The sequence below is a fragment of the Dipodomys spectabilis genome, unplaced genomic scaffold, assembly GCF_019054845.1.
Source record: "Dipodomys spectabilis isolate Male_0828 unplaced genomic scaffold, ASM1905484v1 ptg000207l, whole genome shotgun sequence".
NCBI classification, from domain to species: domain Eukaryota; kingdom Metazoa; phylum Chordata; class Mammalia; order Rodentia; family Heteromyidae; genus Dipodomys; species Dipodomys spectabilis.
Genome location: NW_024870884.1, coordinates 4,900,745 through 4,922,411, shown reverse-complemented (window position 1 = coordinate 4,922,411; position 21,667 = coordinate 4,900,745). Strand labels below are relative to the sequence as shown.

At 36.8% G+C, this 21,667-nt stretch overlaps 1 protein-coding gene and 1 non-coding gene across 3 annotated transcripts in view; one reads left to right on the top strand and one right to left on the bottom strand.

Moving 5' to 3' along the window:
• Window positions 1-2,149: 2,149 nt before the first annotated feature.
• On the bottom strand, window positions 2,150-2,218 carry Trnaa-ugc. The gene has a single exon. It is a non-coding gene; the product is annotated as a tRNA-Ala (tRNA).
• A 2,587-nt stretch (window positions 2,219-4,805) lies between these two features.
• Rhobtb1 (Rho related BTB domain containing 1) overlaps window positions 4,806-21,667 on the top strand; it is a 110,782-nt gene continuing 93,920 nt past the window's right edge. For both annotated transcript variants that reach the window (XM_042696457.1, XM_042696456.1), the window contains exon 1: window positions 4,806-4,906. The gene's annotated coding sequence lies outside the window, so the exon portion shown is untranslated. The remainder of the gene's footprint in view (window positions 4,907-21,667) is intronic.

The following is a 21,667-nucleotide window of genomic DNA, read 5'->3' as shown; positions in this document are numbered from 1 at the left end:
ATGCCCAGACATGGGGCTTCCTCTGTATCTGGTTTGTGCCACCAGGCCCAGGCATTAGTTGAGATGGAGTCCCATGAACTTTTCTGCCTGGACTGGCCTTTAACAGTGATCCTCTGATCTCTGCCTCCTAAGAAGCTAGAATTATAGGCTTGATCCACTACTCACCCAGCATTAAAGCCATTTTTAATCTACATCAAGGAACATGATTTTTTTAAATCTTAGAGCCAGTGAGGAAATTTGGATTTTGCTTATATTTTTGGTTCTGGTTTTGTTTAATAGGAAAACTTTAGTGAGTTATATTCATTTTATATTTTGAAAAACTATTTCTGGCTATAACTTGAAACTGGCAAGGGTCAAAATTCATGTAGACCAGATGAATATTTTCAGTAGAGTGGGCAGTAGATCCAAAAGAGGAAGGATGTGGAGTCTGTGATTTGGGAAATGTGAACAGATTCAAAAGATATGTAGGAAATAAAAGTGACAGACTGTCTTCTAAAGTATTAAGATGGAAATCATCAAGAGGTATCAGAGAACATGAGAGGCACAGCATGCTTGCACAGACTGATGCTAAGCTCCGGTTTGGACATACTGAGTTTAAGCTTGAGATATCCCTGGCCCTCCTAGGGATTATGGCTGCAGAGATTGTCAAAGAGTACTGGGGTTTGGACATGAACCTGTGGCTCCTTTTGCCATTCATCAGTCTGAATATAGATTGATTGTTTATAGGAAGTAGGTGGTTTAAAAAAAAAAAAAGAACAGTAAAACCAAATGTTTCAGAAAATCAAACCTGTAACAGCCCAGCAGTCAAGGGTCACTCCATTGAGGAGGAAAGAAGGAATGGAGAAGAATGAGAACAGGAGACTCCTGGGTCATGATGGAACAAGAGGGTAAGGATTCCAGGAAGGTAGGTATGGTTGTGCGTGCTCAAGGAAGAAATTAGAAACACTGGATTTTGCTGGGCATGGTAGTGCATAGTGGAATCTCAGCACTAGACGGCAGCAGGCAGGAGGATTTTTGAGTTCCACGCCAGTCTGAGCTACACAGCATGAGGCCATCTCAAAAAATGAACCAACCATAACAACAAAAAGAGTGGTTTGTACCAGCTGAGAAACTTGGCTAGGGATTGTTTTTGTTTGGTAGGTTGATTGTTTGTTGCTTTTGTTTCTTTTTATAAGTAAAGATGGTGACTGCTGATCAAGAGATCATTTTTAATTAAAATAAATTGCCAAGCATCCTGCACCAAAAATGTGCCTTAGATTTGATTCTGTCTATGGTTCTGCCTGTTTGAGAGTATTGTAGAGGTTCCTATGTTATATATGCTTTTAAGAAAATACATGAGAGCAGGCATATTGGAAAGACATGCTGATGTGTTGATGACCACAAAAATGGAGTAGAACAAGGGTGGAGTCTGAACGAGTACAATCTGAAGTTCTGGGATCTGAATCAGAGAGAAAATTTAAGCCTGTATGCCAGGGAATTCTGTGAGTCAAGCCCCACCTGTTTCTCCTATCAGAGGCATTTTTGTGGCCAGGATAAATAAATCGAGCTCTGCTCCTGAAGCACTATTGACTTACCTCTCCCACTGGTTGGCATTGCCATAGGAAGGAGCTTAGGAGTTGGGATGTCCCAGAGCACATACTCAGTGACTTCTCTGGAATGAACTACAGCCTCAGTTTCCCTCCCTGCTCTTGATGCCACACAGATGCCTGGATGCTCCCAGAGAAGAAGTGGAGTGGAATCACTATGTTGAACAAGGTGATAGTACAGACGTTAGACTGAGGCAGTGTGAGCTGAGAATGGGAGGTAAGAAGGGAAAGATGAGAGCTTGGGAAATTACCTTCAGGACTTTGGTTATAAAAGGGAAGTGAGAGACTGGACAGCAGGTGGAAATCTAAGTGGCTAAGTGAGCATTTGTTCATTCAACAAATAAAATGCTATTTTATATGTGCCAGCCATTAGCATAAACTCCAGGAAGATATTTTCTCAATAGCCTGGTGTGCTGATGCACACTTTTTTGTGGGGGTGGGGGGTCTGGTCGTGGGGCCTGAACTCTGGGCCTGGGTTCTGTCCCTCAGCTCTTCAGCTCAAGGCTAGCGCTCTACCACTTGAGCCACAGCGCCACTTCTGGCTTTTTTTCTTTTTGCTTATGTGGTGCTGGGGAATCGAACCCAGGGCCTCATGCATGCAAGGCAAGCGCTCTACCACTGAGCCACCTCCCCAGCCCAGGAAGATATTTTCTCTTCCTCGTGGAAGATCTATCATAAGACAGAGCTACTGATGCCACAGATTTTATGCATTTGGTGGATCGCAAATTTGTTTTACGATTGGTTAATTGGAGCAAATGCATCATTTTTCCTCAGATATAAAGATCTAACTTGATTTTTATAAAATGGCAAAACAAGTCTGTACTTTTTTTAAAAAAGTGAGAAAAATACCACATTCTCCTGTACTTATTTTGTTTGTTTTTTAACCTCTCTCATTTCATTTCTCTTGCCTTCAAAATTTGGGCAGTCTTACTACTGTTGCCAGTGACTTTCTAAAATAGTGTCCTTAATCCTCTATTAGGCCTTTCATGGTACTATTTGACTTCTGAAAGTCATCTAGTCATCTATTACTTAAGAGAGCACCTACAATGCCTAAGCATTGAATATGGACATGAAATTAGAAATGTGAATCATTGTTAGATTATAAATGTTCTAAGAGCAAGGACACTGCTGGATGCAGAACTGACCAAAATTAGACCACAGTAGCATGAGTATAATTTTCACAGCAGAAAAGGATACTTGGTTTGTAAGGAAGTTGTAATGATTCTTCCTCAAGGACTGGAGAAGATCCCAGAAGGAAGTGTTCTTTAAACTAGAGGTTAAAAGATGAGCATTTAAGACAGCTGTCTTAAATGGAGAGCTGTTAGAATGTTTAAACAGAAGGAGAAGGGAAGCAAAAGGAGGAAAACTGAAATCATCCAGATGACTGGGAAAGGATGGAGACCTGAACAAGGAGTACATTATATGGAGACATTTGCTGGAATGGGAGATGGTAGATGAGCTTCTGACAAGGGCCGTGGATGTATAAATGGAAATAGATCTTTTTGTGTGCAAAGTAACCATTATCAGTTGGGGTTGTTTTTTTTTTGTTTTTTTTTTTTTTTTGCCTTGTGAAGGAAAAGAAAAATGAAAACATCAAGCCTTTGAATCAGGGAGCCTGATATGGAAAGAAAATAGGGGATAAGGGTGAAGTTTCTAGTCTAGAGAAACATCCAGAAGATGTGTAAGATGCCTTGACTAGAATGGAAGTTACTGCCAAGTGGATTACATTATATAAAACCGACATTTAAGGCAAGAGACAAGGAGAAATTTTTCAGGAGTTTTCTGGGAGATAGGAAACCGGGGGTGGGAAATTTACTGGGACATGAAATTTCATGGGAGCCGAGGAAAAGCATGAATTTCACAGAGAAGTCCTTGTGCTGGGACATTCATTGCCAGAATCATCTGGCGTTATGGTTTCCCCTTTCTTCCTTTCCTTTCCCATTTAGAATGAACCGTTGTCTGTACTATCCCTCACTTGGGTCCACGTTTTATCTTCACAGCTCCTACCCCCTATTTACTAATGAGCAACCACTGACCGGGTTTCTGGCAGTCACCAGCTTTCTTCAGAAACTCCTTCTCAGTATGCAGGAAATGATTTATCAGAGCTACTATGTATTTGTTAAGGAGTCACAGAAAGGAAAGAGAACCAGATGATTTGCTAAGTGGGTGTTACTGGATTGTATTTGGATTTTCCTAACTCAACCTTCAAGTCTGTCTCTAGAAATAATACACATTTATGTAAATAATAACTAACTCTGAGAAAAATTACTAGTTTGGGCTCTTTGTCATCATTCTAATCAACCCCCCCCACCACCATTCATAACATAGTCCATTTTGCCTCCACGTTCCTGAGTTATTTTGCACATTAAAATTTTCTCCATGAATTTCAGATCAGATTAGGAAGATAAAACACTTGGTTTTGTTGGAAGAAGTGATATATTTTCCCATAAAAGTTGAAATTATTTTTACAAATTATATTTTCATTTTACTGAAAGTATGAAAATACTCAAATGTTAATTATAGCTTTATTGAATTTTAAGCTTCTTTAATCAAACAAAAAGGTTCAAAAACCAGGCAACATCCCAGACCAAAGATGGATCAGCATGCTTTACCTGAATGGGTTATATTTATAACCAGAAAATAAGGAATTGACATACAGAAATAATCTGATTGGCTAAAATTGACATTTGCCTTATATGGTCATATTTTGGCAGTTTTCAGTTTCTGGTTGGCTGGAGGCTTAACTACTGTGATTAGGCAAGACTTGGTTACTTAAGAGTTTGCTCTTAGATTAGTCTATTTACAGATCAACCTAGGATTCAGTTCACTACCTATAAAGGTTGCTTTGAGCCAAATGTATGTGAAAATAATACAGAGGCTACTGTAGACCAAATTCATTTTAATTCAACAGTGCCTTTACTGTTAGGTGAATAGTTTGCACACACCATCTCATTTGATAATGAGAACAGTCCTGTTAAATAGAGAATATTATTACTTCCAGATGAATGGTGAGGGTTGGAAACAGTGAAGTTACAGACTTGAAGTTCACTCAGACAGTGTGAGTGGGATTTGATTCTTGACAGAATATCAAACTGGGAGATTTATCTAACTAGTCGGGATAGTTTCTGTTCTGAGGAGAATTAATTGCTAACATAACAATCTTACATGGAATCGTTTTCTTGTTGATGGTGAAATAGGCCATGTTTCTATCTCCTTCAGGTTATACAACAACCAAGAAGCAAATGAAAGAGGGCTCTTCATCAAGCATTCCGGATTAAGCTATAAAAATGGAATTGAAGGCTGTTGTGCCCTTTTGTATGGTAAGTAACTACTGATTTGAGTACAATTATCTTTTCTCTTTGGATAATTTTTCTTAGGCTTTAACAAAAAAAAAAGTAGACGTAGTTCTTGTGCAAAGATGCCATGCCTGATGGATAGTATCTAGATTTCTTTTTAGGGTGTTTTATGAAGTTAAATTCAGTTTGGAGTTTTACAAATACTAGTTGTATGTGTTTTGTCTGGTAAAGAATTTGAATCATTCTGACCTGCATAGAAATTTTTTATTGTGAAAATACTGTACAGAGCCCTCCTAAACATTTTTATACTCATCTAATATTCTTCAGTAGGGTGTTTGTTTGTTGTCAGTACTGGGTCTTGAACTCAAGGCCTAGTCTGTCCCTATACCACTTCAGCCACAGCTCCCCTCCTGGCTTTTTTCTCTTTCTTTGTAGTTTATTGGAGATAAGAGTCTCATAAACTTTCCTGCCCAGGCTGGCTTCAAACTGTGATCCTCAAACCTCAGCATCCTGAGTTGCTAGAATTATAGGCATGAACCACCAATGCCTAGCCAGTAAGTTGTGTTTTGACATGTGAATTCTGAAAGTTCATGGTCACGTACAAGGATGATTTGGAAATGGCCAGATTGTGGTATAGAGGAATTTATTTTTTCATTTTATATGCTCAAGCTTGGTACATCCATCCATTTTGGCCTCTGCACTGACTCTCTGCTATTGGGAAAACTTATTATTAGGCTTCAAGTGATTAGGACCAGAGTCATCCCAAGTGAACACAATCATTTTTTGAAAGACCACGTTATTGAGGATTTTCCCCAGGACATGGTACATAAAGGGCTTAAAATGATTTGCAATGGATAGTTTACTCTCTTTTGTCTACTCATAGTAGACAAAGTCACTTGTTATTTTCGCTACTTATTTTATTTTTCTTCATATGTTTTTAGGTTCTAAGGAATATTTAAAAGAAAAATTCCTGTGTATAACTATGAATACTGTAAATTTTCATTTATTTCAATGAATTAGGGAGTAAATATATATGAATGTGTGGGAAGGCTGAGTTATAGATAACTTTTAAGCAAATGTGGCTTTTATTACCTTGAACTACAATAGAGTAACTCCAACAAAACATTACAAAGTAGAAGCCCTTAAGGCGACCTATTATAATAAATCATGTGAACATTTTATTATTAGCATATAGATTGGATATATGTAAGAGCTTGTAAAATGCCTGAGGTTCCTCAGAAATTGTTTATTCTACATCTAAAAAGTGCATATAAGGTTGAAAATGAATGTTTAAAATACTGTACATTATTTACCTATAAATAAAGTATTTTGAAGCAAAGGTAAACACCAACTCAGCCCATGAACAAATTATCAAAAGGTTTAAAATTTACTGAAGCACCAAATTAATGAGATATTACCATGTGTGCATACATAACTTAAAGAATAAAATTGCTGATCCCTCTCTCTTTTGGGTATTTGTGCTAATGAATCAGAATCCTATTTACACGATTAGTCCCCAAAGTAATTGCATATTTGAAGAGGTTCTGTCTTGTGGGTTTTCAGTTAATTAAATCCATTTGCATTTTATGCACACATTTTATATTTTCAAGCCCTATTTTTCATAAGCCAAATTCAAACATGTTCACATAATAATACCTCTCATTAAGGCATTAAGTCTTTCATTTTTTAAGTTACTTTCAGAGAAGATATATACATTAAACACTTATAAATGAAATCCCACCAGAGTATTAGAAAAGTCAACCTATTAAATCATTTTAGCTTACATTTTCTATTTGTAGTGGTGATTACTGAACAAGCCTCAAATTTTGAATGTTTCAGTTGGCTTAATTTATTCAGTGATTTCTTTTCGCCTTTATTCTGCACATCAGATTTAACTTCTAATATGCTCTTAGAATTACAAGCAATCTTTTCAAGAGATGTACATTTTAGCAGATTGATCTTGACTACCCAATTGGGAGATCAGAGTCCAATAATTTACAGTTAGAGATGATTTAAAAGGTACAGTTTCCAAAGACTTTTCAAATATTTGAGAATTAAAATGTGCAAGTAACAGAAATTATAAATGTCTTTTTTAGAGATCTTTCAGTCAACCCGACTTTGAAATACTGAAAGTCGGAAAATAGAAGAAACAAAGGAACAAGTAACAGGAGAGGAGCCAGGCAGGTGCACTGGGTCTTGTGCACTTGCCCTGGAACAGAAAATCAAAGGCTCTGGTAAAGGTGTACTGAGTCACGGTGTGGAAGCAGATTTGAAATTGTGACTAATTAAACTATATCTAGCCTAAGATTTTATCTGAATCAAAAACAAAAAACAGAAAACAAAAACAAGCTTAGGACCCATGTGGAAAAGAGAATAAGGCAAGCTAGGTGTGGTGGCAAAATGCCTAGAATCCTAACACTTGGGAGACTAAAGCAAGAGGATTGGAAATTTGAGGTCTGACAGGACTACATAGTAAGAAAAAAGAAAAAGAAGGAAGGAAGGAAGGGAAGGAGGGAGGGGAGGAAAAAAGAAATGAATAATATCCTAAAATCACAAAGAACATTGCAATTACTGTTCTTTTTAGCAATATTAGACAATAATCTAGTTGTATCATTTTAGGATTATACTATGGGTATGAGGGGAAAAAAAAACATTTTTGATACCCTGAAAAACTTTGACACCTTAAAAGAAACTAGACAAATTCCATTCAATTAAATCTTATTGATTCATTTAAGCAATGATCTATGTAAAGTGTAATTCCAATAGTCTCCTAAGAAGATAATAATTTTCTTTGTTGCTAGAATTGCCTTAAGGAAGCATCTCTTCTCATTTAGAGAAAGTAGGATAAAGTACTTGTGTTACCATTTGTATAAATTTTTAATACTGAATAAAATATTAGTGTTTAGCTTAATATTGATTCTCAGCATAATATTCTTCCATAATGGCATGCTAATTGGTTAGAATTAAATCAGACGAATTCAAGAACCCTAAGAATAGACCATCTAACACTTGTAATTTTTTTCCATTAGTTTCCAGAATTCCAATTAAAATGGAATTAATCTATTAAACAAAAGACCATGGTACAATAAAAAGTTTCTGTGCAATACACCACGTACACCTCTTCCTTCCCACTGCTCCATTTGTCAGGAGACACATGAGTGAGGGGTGGAGAGACTCAGGGAAAAGGGGCAAGCGAAAGGTCCATTTGTATTTCCGGCCCAGAGTAACTCTTCAGAAGTCATGCTATCTGCATGTAACCAACAATGCTTTCCCAGCTCACTTTTCCATTTTGAAACACAGTTTCAGTTATAATAGTTAAACAATATCAACCTCCTAAAGTTGTTGAGAAAGGAAAACAGGCAATGGGAGGGAAGCAGGTGATTTTGCCTCCTACCTTAGATATTCAGTAACTTAAAAATAGTTTTGCCTGTCACAGTTAGAAGAAATGGATGTGCTCCTAGTCTGTCGCAATTAGTGACCAGGGATGTTGCTGAGCCTCACCTGCCCCTTCCCTCCAGAGATGTACAGGATAGCCCCTCCCCAACACCAAAGAGTCATCAGCAAAGTTGTTACATCTATAAACTAAACTGTAGCATTTAAAAATTAGCATTTGGGGCTGGGAAGGTGGCTCAGTGGTAGAGCGCTTGCCTTGAGCTGAAGAGCTGAGGGACAGCGCCCAGGCCCAGAGTTCAGGCCCCATGACCGGGCCCAAAAAAAAAGAAAAAAGAAAAATAAATAAAAATTAGCATATGAAGATGGAGAGACACTGTAATAAAGCTTTGTAATAAGCACAGTCCCTTTTTCCAGTGAGTCTTCAGTAATAATAATAATATATAATAAGGATGTGTTAGAGCAGGAACTCCATGTCACCCACATGGTGTTAGTACTAATCACCATGAGCAGGTCACCAAGTCTTCTCAGTCTTCCTAAGTCTTGCCTAGCTGCTAAAGTATCTATATGAAGTTGTCAATTTTAGGTGCTTTTCGGAATAGACTGACCCACTTAAAACATAACTAAACCATCAAGCCCAAAGCTAGAATGGTGCAAAGTTCAGGGACCATCACTTCATGTGTATCTTCTCATAAATTAGTCAAAATAGGAAAAGACAAATAAAACAGTAACTTCGATGCCAGGTGATGGTCACTTTTTAACTTTAGCTGTTAATAGTAAATCTGGAGTCTCCTGATGATCATGCTTTTGTTTTATTAACTAATGTTTGAACAACTCAGGTAGGAAATATGGTTTGGGGGTTAATATAAGATCCTGATTAGCTGATTTTATGATATGTGAATATTACCAATTTCAAAACAAGCTGACTACAACAAAAGACTCTTAACTAGACAAAAGATCCTTGCTTTACACAAGAGTTTTGAGATCAGATATATGCCCTTCAAAACTCTTTGACCTTGAATAATTTGCTCATCTTCTCTGAGCTCAGTTTCTCATCTGTTTCATCTGTTTACTGGGCCTAAATTAGTGCATAGGTTTGTTGTTGGGAGACTTAAATGAAACACACATCATGTAATGTGTATTAGCAATGAAAAATAGTAGTAGTTATTATTTTAATCATTATTTCTCTGAATCAAAAGCAATTCTTCCAAGGACCTGGCATTACTTCTAGGTTTTAGTTACAGCATTCTGTTCTTACTGTATAGAATAACCGTAATGCTTAGTCTCATATTAACAAAAGAAGCTCAAATTACACCCATCACCTCAATAAACAACAATCTTCCACCCAGTTCAATAAAATTGATCTAAGAAGAAAGAAGAAAGCTTTCATATTAAACATGAAATTTCCCAGTGAGAATTTCTAAAGAAAAGTTGGATTGCCAAAATTAAAGAATAAATGATGCACATGTCTTTCTGCATATTTTAATATAGTTGATAATCCCCTTTTTAATTAGTCACCTAATTATAATTCAATCGAAATTTCCCTAGGTGAATATAGTAACCTACTTCAGAGAGAATGGGCACTTCTGCTGTTAATTTTTACATTTTGCAGATCCAAACCTTGTTCTAAAGCTAAAGAGCCTAGGAGGATGAGAGAGAAGTCCATTTGGCAATCGAATCACTTTTCTTCTTTTTTTTAAGTACTAGGCTTTGATTATTTGGGGCCTCGAGTGTTCTAGGCAGGCAATCTACCAGTTGAGCTATGCCGCCCCTCCCCCACCTCACTAGTTTATTTTCAGATAGGGTCTCACACTTTTAACAGGGTTGGCCTGGGACATTGATTTGCTCTTCTAGTAGCTGGGCTTAAAGATGTGTGCTACCATGCCAAATTAGAGGCACTTTTTAAAATTGTATACCCCCCCCCCCGATTATGTCGAGAGAAATTTAAAATCTATTCTTTAGCAATAGATGTTCAACTTCCCATAGCTTAGAGGCTATTTTTTAATATATGCATAAATTTAGTTAAAATTTATTTAAACTTCCCAATTGGTTCTGTGGAAATGTATTGATTTGTTTTAAATTCTCTCTTCCAAGCAATTCTACCTGGGTATATAATATAGTAATTTTAGTGTATTTTGTATCTGATTTTGCATTCTTATTAATTTCTGAATCATATTGATTAAACTTCTATAGAGGAGCATTGAACTATTGATTTTAATTAATTGATTTATTTGTCCTCATCTTTGCTCCTACAGTGGATTTTCAGTAAAGTGAAAAGATCTTTTGGTTGTTAACATTTGTTTGTTCTTTTGGTTGTAACCCCCTAGTGGCTTCCTATTTCCTACAGAGTAACTATGACCTGAGCAATCTCATTTTCATTCTATCTCCCAACCCCATTTTATCCTACACCAGCCCCACTCTGGATTCCTTAGAGTTAGTTCTGCTTGCATAGATCTTTGCTCTTGCTAGTTCTAGCATCTGGGACTCTCTTCTCCAGGAGTCTACATGGCTTGTTCTCAACCTTCTAGTTTTGGTTCAAATGTGATCATCTCAGAAAGATGCTAAAGTGACCATTTTCCTCAAAATGCAGCCCCTTCTCCTCCTTCCTCTTACCTGATCTACTCTTGTCTACATGACACTTGCCATCTTCTGGTAAGTTGTATCATCTATTCATGGTTAGTTTATCCCCTTTCCTTTGAAGGTAAGGTCTATGAGGGCTGGCAACTTGATTGGTTTGGAATGCCATATCCCAAGTTCCTTCTCTAGTGCCTGGCGCCCACCTAACAGACATTAATTGAAATTGAGTCAAAGTAGGATTTTTCCATATTAACCTTATATCTTTTTGCATAAAGCCTTCACTCGCTCCTCTTGGTTGTATGTTCTGGCATTTTTCCTTATCACAATTCCTCAGTTGCTCTCAGGAGTTGGTGGAGCTTTAACTGGGATAAGTCCTACATTTTAACCATATTCCTTTCCTGAGTACTATCTTCCCTACTAGACAAAGATACTCTTTGGACTCACCAAAATAGTGAGTTGTTGGCTGAGATAAAATAGCTTCCAAGTCAGAATAGTCCTGGGTAAACCTTAATGCACAATGAGGTAGACAATGAAATGCCAAACTCCATAAATATTGAAGTGAAAGAAAACTGTAAAGATTAGTTGCCTTTGAACCTGAGAATATTGTTCCTAGCACACATGTTCCTAGCATAAATATTAGGCCCCTAAACCGGAATCAAGAAAACACCTACCTCCTCATGACAAGAAATTCATAAATATAGTTCATGACCAGAGATTAGTCACTGTTTATTACCACTGGTGACACATGACACATAGGGGAGATTTGGCAATATTTCAGACATCTCCAGCCAGCCATTTATCATTTCATAGTGGAAGAAGAGGAGGTATTTCTCTATAAATGGCCTCTATAAAGGGAAGTAAGTGGAGAAACGTCTGATGCGTTTTGTCATTGAGAGTCAAAGGAACATCGATGATGTTAAAAATGTGCTGAGTAGATTACAAGTAAGTCTTCTAAATAATAATTCTCCATTCAAACAAGAGGCAAAAGAAGTAGACGAATAAAGGAGCTATGTTCTATATAGCTTAGTCCTCCCTTGTGCCTTTGAATGCGTTTCTAGAAGAGAGCTAAGAAAGAGAAGCATGATTTATCTCCAAAGCCCAGAATATTTTGAGCCATGTGCAGGCCTTGAGATTCCACTGATTCATGACCGTACTGCTGGTCCATCACAGTAGGTTTGTACTGCTGATCAGTCTGATGAAGTATAGAGACAGAAATCCCCATGCCATTGAACATCCCCTCCCCATCTAAATCCATAACTTATACTAAGAAAAAACCAGACATGTTAATAACTTCCACAGGATTGGAAGAAAAAAAAACTGTGTTCCCTTTGTAATTACTATGTATCTGCAAGAGAAAGACATAAATCCTTTGAAAGAAGGTTTTAAAAATAGGGCTGGAAGCCAGGCACTAGTGGCTCACACCTGCAATCCTAGCTACTCAGGAGGCTGAGATCGGAGGGTTACAGTTCAAAACCAGACCAAGGCGAGAAAGTCCATAAAGACTCTTACCTCCAATTAACCAGCAAAACACTAGAAAGCTGAGCTGTAGATCAAGTGGTAGAGCACCAACCTTGAGTGAAAAAAGCTAAGAGACAGCACCTAGTCCCTGAGTTCATGCCCCAGTACCTGCACAAAATAAAATAAAATAAAAATAGGACTTAGAGATATAAGCAGCCAAGAACTTTGTCTTAAAAATGGGGAGAGGGGGAGGAGGGAAGGAACCAGGGAAAAGTTTTTAACATAAGCAATAACTTTTGTGATGCTTTCAAGAATTCTGAAGACACCATTAAATATTAAATAAAAAGCCTCTGCTTAGTTTCATGTATGCTTCAATAGGCAGAAAGATGTATTTAATGCAGAAGGTGTTGAATCTGAATTAGTACAAATATTATTAATTTAATGTTCATACTGCATTTTATGGTTTATAAACTGCTTAGCAATAATTTCATACGCTCTTTCTCACCACAGCACCGGAAAAAATATATCAGCATTTTATATTTTGCACTTTATAGATGAGACAACCTTTAATAAGTCATCTATTTCTTTCCTGTGCATATTGGTTAACTGGTAAATGATTAATTTATGTCTACATGAACTTCATCTTGCAGAGTATTTATATTAGTGTGAGTCAGTATTTATTTTACCCACAGAGCATTACAGTATTCAATTATATATGCATGTTTTAAAGGCAGTAAAGCAGCCACCAGTAGTTAATGCAACATTAAGTCAAAGATGTTAAATCTGTAGTAAATTCTGAGTTAGGGTATTTAAATCAACCATTCCCTTGTCTCTGCTTCTGGTTCCCGTGGGTGAGAAACTGTTCCTCTATAACATGACCATGCGACATCTGGGTAGGGACACAGAAAAGATGTATGGAAGTTTTCAGAGTTTAAAATATTAACTGTAAAAGCAACCAGTCAGTGCAACTAATTGCATTTGATGAGCCTGGAAGAGTACAGAAATGTATCCCAGTCTGTGTGTGAGATGACTTGTGATTGTGAGACTCTTGCCAGCTAAAAATCCTGCTTTCTCTCTTCTGCCTTCCTTTCTTCCTTTCATTTATCTTTTGCATCAATAATACAGTTGCTTGGCTGCTTGTAAAAAAAGTGTAACTAAGCACTTATAAGTGACATCTTCAGGCTTCATTAAAGGGCAACATCTCTGCCACTTGCTGGGGCATTGCTTCTCCATATTGCATTGTATGGAGCTATGAGTCAAGCTGTTTCTCCCAGTGTACATGGCTTTCAGAGTCCAAGGGTCTCCAACAGTGCCCTAAGCATGTCTCAGCTAGTATACCATCAGCCTTCAGTTTTAATCCCTCAATTTAGAGGGGGAAAGTACTTCAGTCGTTCTCTGCTGTCAAATGTTTTAAATTAATTAGAAATGGGTTTTCTCTTCATGATAATTTGCAATATATAACTTTCTTCAACTTAGAGATCTTCAGACTCTTTAACTTGTGCCAATAAAACTGGGATTTTTAAAAATTCATGGCAAAGAGTCCCTGTCCTAATTTCACATGCCTAAGTTTCTCATAAAGTGTAAATATTGGCATGTTAACTGTCAAAAGGCAGATGATGTAAAATACATTGTCTGTTCTGGATACTTAACATCTTCCAGAATCAAGAAATTCTCTATCAAGTTTTAAATGTATTTTGAAACTAGGAAGTACTTACAAATCCAGGAAATGCTCTGATAAGAACTTAATGAAAATAGTTTTGTTATTACAACTTTAGTACATACTGAAATGTAAAGCCTATTACTTTAGATCTACCAATAAGATGACTTACTGTAAGTTAACTCATTTAAGTTTGTATGATTTGCTTTCAAATCTGTTGGAAAACATCTACTCAATCACAGCATAGACATTTTTAAAAGTGAATTTTTTTCATGATTCATGTCACTTAAAGTAAGGAAGTCACTTCATTATTTTCCTCGGGTTTCCTGCCTATAAATCAGTTGTAGCAGGAGTGAAGGAATCCATAATCCAGTGCCATCTCCTATTCCACAATTAGATAGGTTTGGCTTTATATGGGGTTTGTGGATTATTTTTCATACAATAAAGACCTTTCTTATATTTACAAATAAGGACATTTCATCCATTTTTTTATTGTGAAAATACCTTACAGAGGGGTTACGATTACATGAGCAAGGTAATGAGTACATTTCTTATCAAACATTGTTGCCTCCTCCTTTGTTTACCCTTCTTATCCCTTCCCAGCTTCCCACCCACCTTCCCCCTCCCATCCCCCCCCCCCCCCCCCCCCCCCCCCCCCGCCAAGTTGTAAAGTTTGTTTTCCGACATAATGACTTGTACATCTCATTGTTGCAATGGATCCACCTGTATCCCTATTTAAATGATTTGTTTTTTCCCTTCCCCTCCACAAATTATACCAACATCAAATACAGTGAAAACAGGGGTTATACCGTGGGGGAGGGACATACAAAGCAGCAAAGAAATATCTTATAAATATGTTAGAAACAATAGCAAGAAAGAAAAAACATTTGAGTCCTTATCTTGGGGTACACTTCGCCTAACATCAACTTATCTGACCATTTCTGCTTGTCTCAGACATATACAAATTATTGCAAATATGGGAAACCATGGGACCTATGTTTCTTTGGGCCTGGCTTACTTCACTTAATATAATTTTTTTCAAGTCTTTCCATTTCCTAACAAATGGGGCAATGTCATTCTTTCTGATGGAGGCGTAGAATTCCATATCAAACTCCTAAATTGAGTAGATAATTTCCTCTGAAAATGCAGTGTTCTTATTTAGCCTTAGAGGAGATCTGTGAATTTGCATATTCAGGTACAACAGTGACTTGAATGGGCAGAGAACCTGATAAGATTCCTTCCACTTCCTCATTGTCAGCCATTTGCAGAGAATAAGATACAAGTGAGCATCCCATTCTTGTCAATGCTGTACTACTGGGCATGATTCCCAGGTTCTCAGTTTTGTAATTCCAGAACCCATTATTATAGTGTTTCTGTTTTCATTGATTTTCCTCTTTGTATAGAATCCTGGTAGCGTTTGCCAGAAAGAAATATATTAAAGTGAACTTCTTATATGAAAAAAATGGAAAAAGGTAATTCATAACAAATGAAAACACTGTATTCTCTAGAAAAGAAAGAATTTATACCTAGTCATGTGTTCATGGTTTTCTGGAAAGCACATGAAGAGTGTTCCAGAGACCCAATATTGCTTCAAGGTATCACCATTTACAGTTATTACTCAGCATTGCCCAATGAAGCTAAGAAGCCTTACTTCAGCATTACAGCATACATTCAGGATTTGGTCTAGATGTAATTTAAAGTTCTTTTGAGTAAGCATTCTTTTCCACCTGAAGTTGGTTTATTAGATAGTGGAGGCACCCTGGGGAAATTCAAAAGGACGAATATGGGTGTCTTTCAAACACTTGCAAAGGAAAGAGAAACTTGTCCTAACACAGGAATCTTTCATCTTTCTTGGGATCTGTAACTCAATGTCTCTGGAGAGATAAGAATGCATTAAACAGTCATTGTTTTAATGCATTGGCCAGTTACACCTTCTAGTTTATCCTCTTGTTCTGAACATAGACTTATTTGATTACAAATTCATTGATTATAATTCTCCTCTCCATATACTTTTATCTATATCAATAGAGGGAAATACAGCCATCCACCAATATAGTTTATTAGCTTGAAGAATATATTTTTATTGTAAACTAGTATAATGGCATCTGCTCTAAAGAACATTTTAATTAATGTGGATATCATTGATTAGATTAACTCAATCATACATACATTAAAAAAATGAATGAGCCACCCACACACAACTTCTCATTCATTTTGCATTATAAATTATAGTCACAAGAAGTCATAATGCCTTTTCCATACAATAGGAAAAAGACTCATGTTTATAAGAATGTCTGTCTTCGGAGAAATAGTCACTTGGGTGGGAAAATAAGTATTTTTAGGAGTGAGGTTAAAACTCAGGTCCTTATTACTAAATTTATGTCTTTACTTAAAATGAACTAGTAATAACAAAAGCTCTGACAAGAAGAATCAGGTGTTAGTTTTTTGGTCACTAGAGAATAAACACTGAACCCAGTTGCTACTTCTGAACAAAACTGGACCTAAATATCACGCCCACGTTCTGGGGCTGACCTTATTGTCTCTGTGGACCTGTAGAAAAACCTTATCTAATAAACCTATGTTGTGTATGTATGTTGAAGTCTGATTTTTTTTTATGAATGGCAACAAAAGGCCTTTTTCATAGTAAATTTAATAATCACTCTATATTTCTTATCTTGGGATTAGAAAAGCAAAGTGAAAAATAAGAGCTGTTTTTTCCCTCCCCCACCCCCCAGAAGTGTGTATATATAAGATGCAGGGCACTGACATCAAATATAGTGAAAACAGGGGAAAAAACAAAATGCTTAAGTAGGGATACAGGTTTACTCATTGTAACAATGAGATGTACAAGACACTATGTTGAAAAACGAATTTTACAATTTAGGTGGGAAGGAGGGAGCGAGAGAGGAAGGGGTAAGTGTAGTTGTGGAGGTGGGAGGTAAGGGAGGGTAGTGGAAAAACAAAGGAGGAGGTAACAATGCTTGATAGAAAATGTACTCATTACCTTGCTTCTGTAACTGTAACACCTCTGTACAGTATTTTTACAATAAAAATGTACTTTTTTAAATGTGAATTAAGTATTTGTTTTAGATTCTTTTTTTATTGTGAAAATACTGTACATGGGCAAGATAATGAGTATCAAGCATTGTAGCCTCCTCCTTTGTTTCCCCTTCCCATCCCTTCCCATCCTTCCCCCCACCCCCACCCCCAATTCTCCCCGCTACTCCCCTCCCCCTGCACCAAAGTTGTACAGTTCATTTTTCGACATATTGACTTGTACATCTCATTGTTGCAATGAGTCCACCTGTATCCCTATTTAAACGATTTGTTTTTCCCCTTCCCCTCCACAAATTATACCAACATCAAATACAGTGAAAGCAGGGGTTATACTGTGGGGGAGGGACATACAAAGCAACAAAGAAATAATCTTATAAATGTGTTAGAAACAATCACATGAAAGAAAAAAAACATTTGAATACATATCTTAGGGTTCATTTCCCTAACATCACCTTATCTGACCTTTTCTGCCTGACTCAGATATATACTAGATATTGCAAATAAGGGAAACCATGGGACATATGTTTCTTTGGACCTGGCTTACTTCACTTAATATAATTTTTTCCAAGTCTTTCCATTTCCTAACAAATGGGACAGTCTTAAAAAGACTTGTTTTAAGTCATTATACTTTCATTAGAGTACTTATCTACTCAATCTTAAAAAGCAGTTTAGAAAGCCTGGATAACAATTCAGTGTAGTAATGATTAATATTATAATATAGACTTTTCTCAATATCTTTCCTTTCAAATATAATCCTCTTAATAATGTTGATATTCTCAACCTCCCAAATTAAAAAAGAAAAAGAAAAAAAACACTATTGTACATGCAACTAACAATTGCAGAAGTAAATAGTATTACAATTCTGTATTCATTAGGAAGTCAATGACTGTATTTGAAACATTGATTAGTTTAATCTTGAAAGATACATCTTTAAATTGTTCTTTTCTTTTAAAAAATTTAATTGTTATTATAAAGGTGAGATACAGAGGGGTTCTACTTAAATAAGTCATGTAAAGAGTACATTTCTTTTTTCACAATGTCATCCCTTCCCTCGCTCTTAGTTTGTCCTGTCTTTAAATTGTTAATAAAAATATGATTTGTAAAAAAAAGAGCTGTTTTATCAATTTCATAGCTAGTCATATCCCTTTATTTGACCTGAGTATATAAATATTTATGAGCTTAAGTCCCATTATTCTACTTTCTTAATTGAAATATAGGGGTTTTTTTCCAAGTATATGTTTAGTTATCTATAATTTCACAAAGGTCTTTGGACTTTGTCTTTAGATATTAGGAAATTTGTATTTCATGTTACATAGATCTGTTTCTTCATCTTAAGAAATAATAGGCATCAAAAGGCATTTATTAGATCACCATGGTTTAAGTTAATAAGGCCATCTTTTTTTTGGGGGGGGGGGGCCTGGAACTGGAGCTTGAACTCAGGGCTTGGGTGTGTCCCTGAGCTTCTTTGTGCTCAAAGCTAGCGCTCTCCCACTTGAGCCACAGTGCCACTTAGAGCTTTTTCTGAGATAAGAGTCTCACAGACTTTCCTGTGATTACCCCAAACTGTGATACTCAGATCTCAGTCTCCTGAGTAGTTAGGATTACAAGCGTGAGCCACCAGCGCCCTGCTAATAAGGTCATCTTTAAGCCTTCAGGTAAGCTATTTTGCCTGTGCTAATTCAAAATAACAGAACCTTTTTTTTTTCTTTTAAAGAAAAGGTCACCATCAAAGAGTGAACTTGTACAGCCTCCATCGGGAACTCATTTCAGTTCTTAGTCTGCCTCCTCATATGGAAGATAATACTTGTGACATGTAACTGAACCCATCCCTGAAAATCATGCAACACTACATCATTTCAACTTTTCTTAATCTCTCATCCTTTTGTTGTTGTTTGGCTTTGTGCTTTTAGAGACAGAGTCTCACTATTTAGTCCAGACTGGCTTAGAACTCACTATATAGCCAAGGGCAGTCTCAATCCTTTTGCCTCAGCCTCTTAAATTATAGGAGTTTGCTACTACATCCAGCAATTTTTTTCTCATCTGTTAAGGCTTGATTGAATCTATGTTCTTTTCTCATTCTCTCAGACCTTCAGGTTCCTTTTATTGGGATGTTTCTTCATGTGCCCTTCACACTGCTGACAGCAACCTCTCTGATGCCAGTAGTTTCACATGAGAATAAAACCCAGTGAGGGATGGAGGACTAACACTGTTCTAGAGTACCTGCCTCACATATGCAGGGTCCTGGGTTTAATCTCTACCAACACACACATGTATGCATGCATACATATGTACATGTGTGTGCGTGCGCGTGTACACACACACACACACACACACACACATGCCACAAGCACACCTAAAGACTTTTATCCTCTTCTTTTAGGCTCTGATGCTTTGAGGATATAACCTCCAACTTTTTCTAATTTCCTTCCAAAATGAACCATTCATTATAAACAAAAGCAAAAACAAGTGAGAATCTAGTCTGAGCTTGTAATGTCAGAGAAGCAAGCTGACAGTTAGCACTCTTGGGTGCTGCTTCGAATGAAGGTAGGAAGATGAACTGAGATCCTGATGATCCTTCTATGCTGGGATCCTCTTGGCTTCTAAATCTCATTTTTAACACTCATGAAAATCTACTGTGCCCCAAAATATGAGCATGTTTAATAGATGAAAAACTATTCATAGAAGAAGATTCTGCTTGTGTTCTCAGAAGTAATCTTAACAATTGCTTACATTTATATTTGAGACAATCCACATTAAATCATTAAATCTAAAGAAAACCACAAAAGAAAAATTAGCAGACTCTTATTTAATGATAGGCAATCATTCCTCGATTTTTGCCTTCATTGCTCTTTGTTAGCAATGCTTTACTCCTGTAGGCATGGTTAAAGAATTTTGAATCCTGTAGTTCTTTTGATGCTAATACTGGGGCTTGAACTCAGGGGCCTGGGCACTGTCTCTTAGTTTTTGTTTTTGTTTTTTTCCCCTCAAGACAACAGTTACATTTCTGGCCATTTGGTGGTTAATTGGAAATAAGAATCTCGTAAATTTTCTACCTGAGCTGGCTTTGAACTATGATCTTCAGATCTCAGCCTTTTGAGGAGCTAGGATTACAGGTATGAGCTATTGCTGCCTGGCTGTAACCAGCTATTTTTGCATTTGGGAGAATTTTTAGAAATAATCAGATTACTGATCTGTTTGGCTTAAGATTCAGGTACTGATTTTTTTTTGTTATACCATTTCTATTAAGTTGGGATATGATAAGAATATTCCATAAAATTAGCTTCCCTAAGCTAATCTCTAGTAAAGCTGTGCATGTATCATTTTTATTACATTATTATAATCCTTTTCTGAAGCTTTACCAAAATACAAATGGTGATTTGTGCTTATATTCTCAGACATATTTTTCTAATATTGACTTTGACTGTCCATGAATATTTTTACAGTGAGTTGTTCAGTATTGAGTTGATTTTTTTTCTTGTTGCTTGGTCCAACTGCAGTTTGGATGATATAGAATGAACATAGAAAACCATAGCATTAATCTTGGATTGTAAAAGCCCTATTTGTATCGTGACACAAATATAAATGTAAAGCAAGCAGAAAAAAATGCTATGTAAGCTCTTTTCTGCTCTTGGCATTGTTAGAAAATATTTAACTCTTATGTTGTTCGTTAACTTTGTTGCTGTATGTAGTGTAAATACAAAAAAAAACTTTGCCAGGGTCAAAATTTTTTCTGAAGCTTTATAGTGAACTGTTTTTTTTTCTATCAAGAATGTTATTGTGCCTTAAGTAAAACGTGAAGCATTGATTTTAAATTTAATACAATTACCATAATAGAGAGAAGTAATTTTCAGTTCAGATCCAAATTTAATTGATCATCAAATATTTAATATAAGGTCCTAAAAAGAAGAAATCTAGCCAGGTACCAGAGGTTCACCTGTAACCCTAGCTACTCAGGAAGCTAATATTTGAGAATCGAAGTTCAAAGCTATCCCAGGTAGACAAATCCAGGAGACTCTTCTCTCCAATTAACCAGCAAAAAAGCCAAAAATTGAAGTGTGACTCAAGTGGTAGAGCACCAGCCTTGAGAAAAAATTCCAAGCAAGAGTGCAAGGCCTTAGATTGAAGACCCAGGACTGGCACAAGGGGAAAAAGGAGGGGTGTGTGTGTGTGCACAATAGCAGTAAGTAGTACAGAGTATGACATATCTGAAATGGATAGGGCTTGGTGAGACATCACATAAGCTGTTACTGCCATTCACTTCACCTAAGTACATTACCCACTGCACTCAAAACTAGGAAGCCTTGTTTCTGTATCAAACATAATAGAAATAGCATTGTCTCAGTAACCCCCCCCCCCTTTTTGTTTTTGGTCAGTCATGGGGCTTGAACTCTGGGCTTGGGTGCTGTCCCTGTGCTCTTCAGCTCAAGGCGAGCACTCTACCGCTTGAGCCACACAGCCACTTCTGGCTTTCTAATGGTTTCTTGGAGATAACAGTCTCCTGGACTTTCCTGCCCGGGCTGGCTTTGAACCGCAATCCTCAGATCTCAGCCTCCTGAGTAGCTAGGATTACAGGCGTGAGCCACCAGAACCCGGCTCAATTACCCATTTTTGTAGTATTATTACAATATGGTTAGAAAGGCTACAAA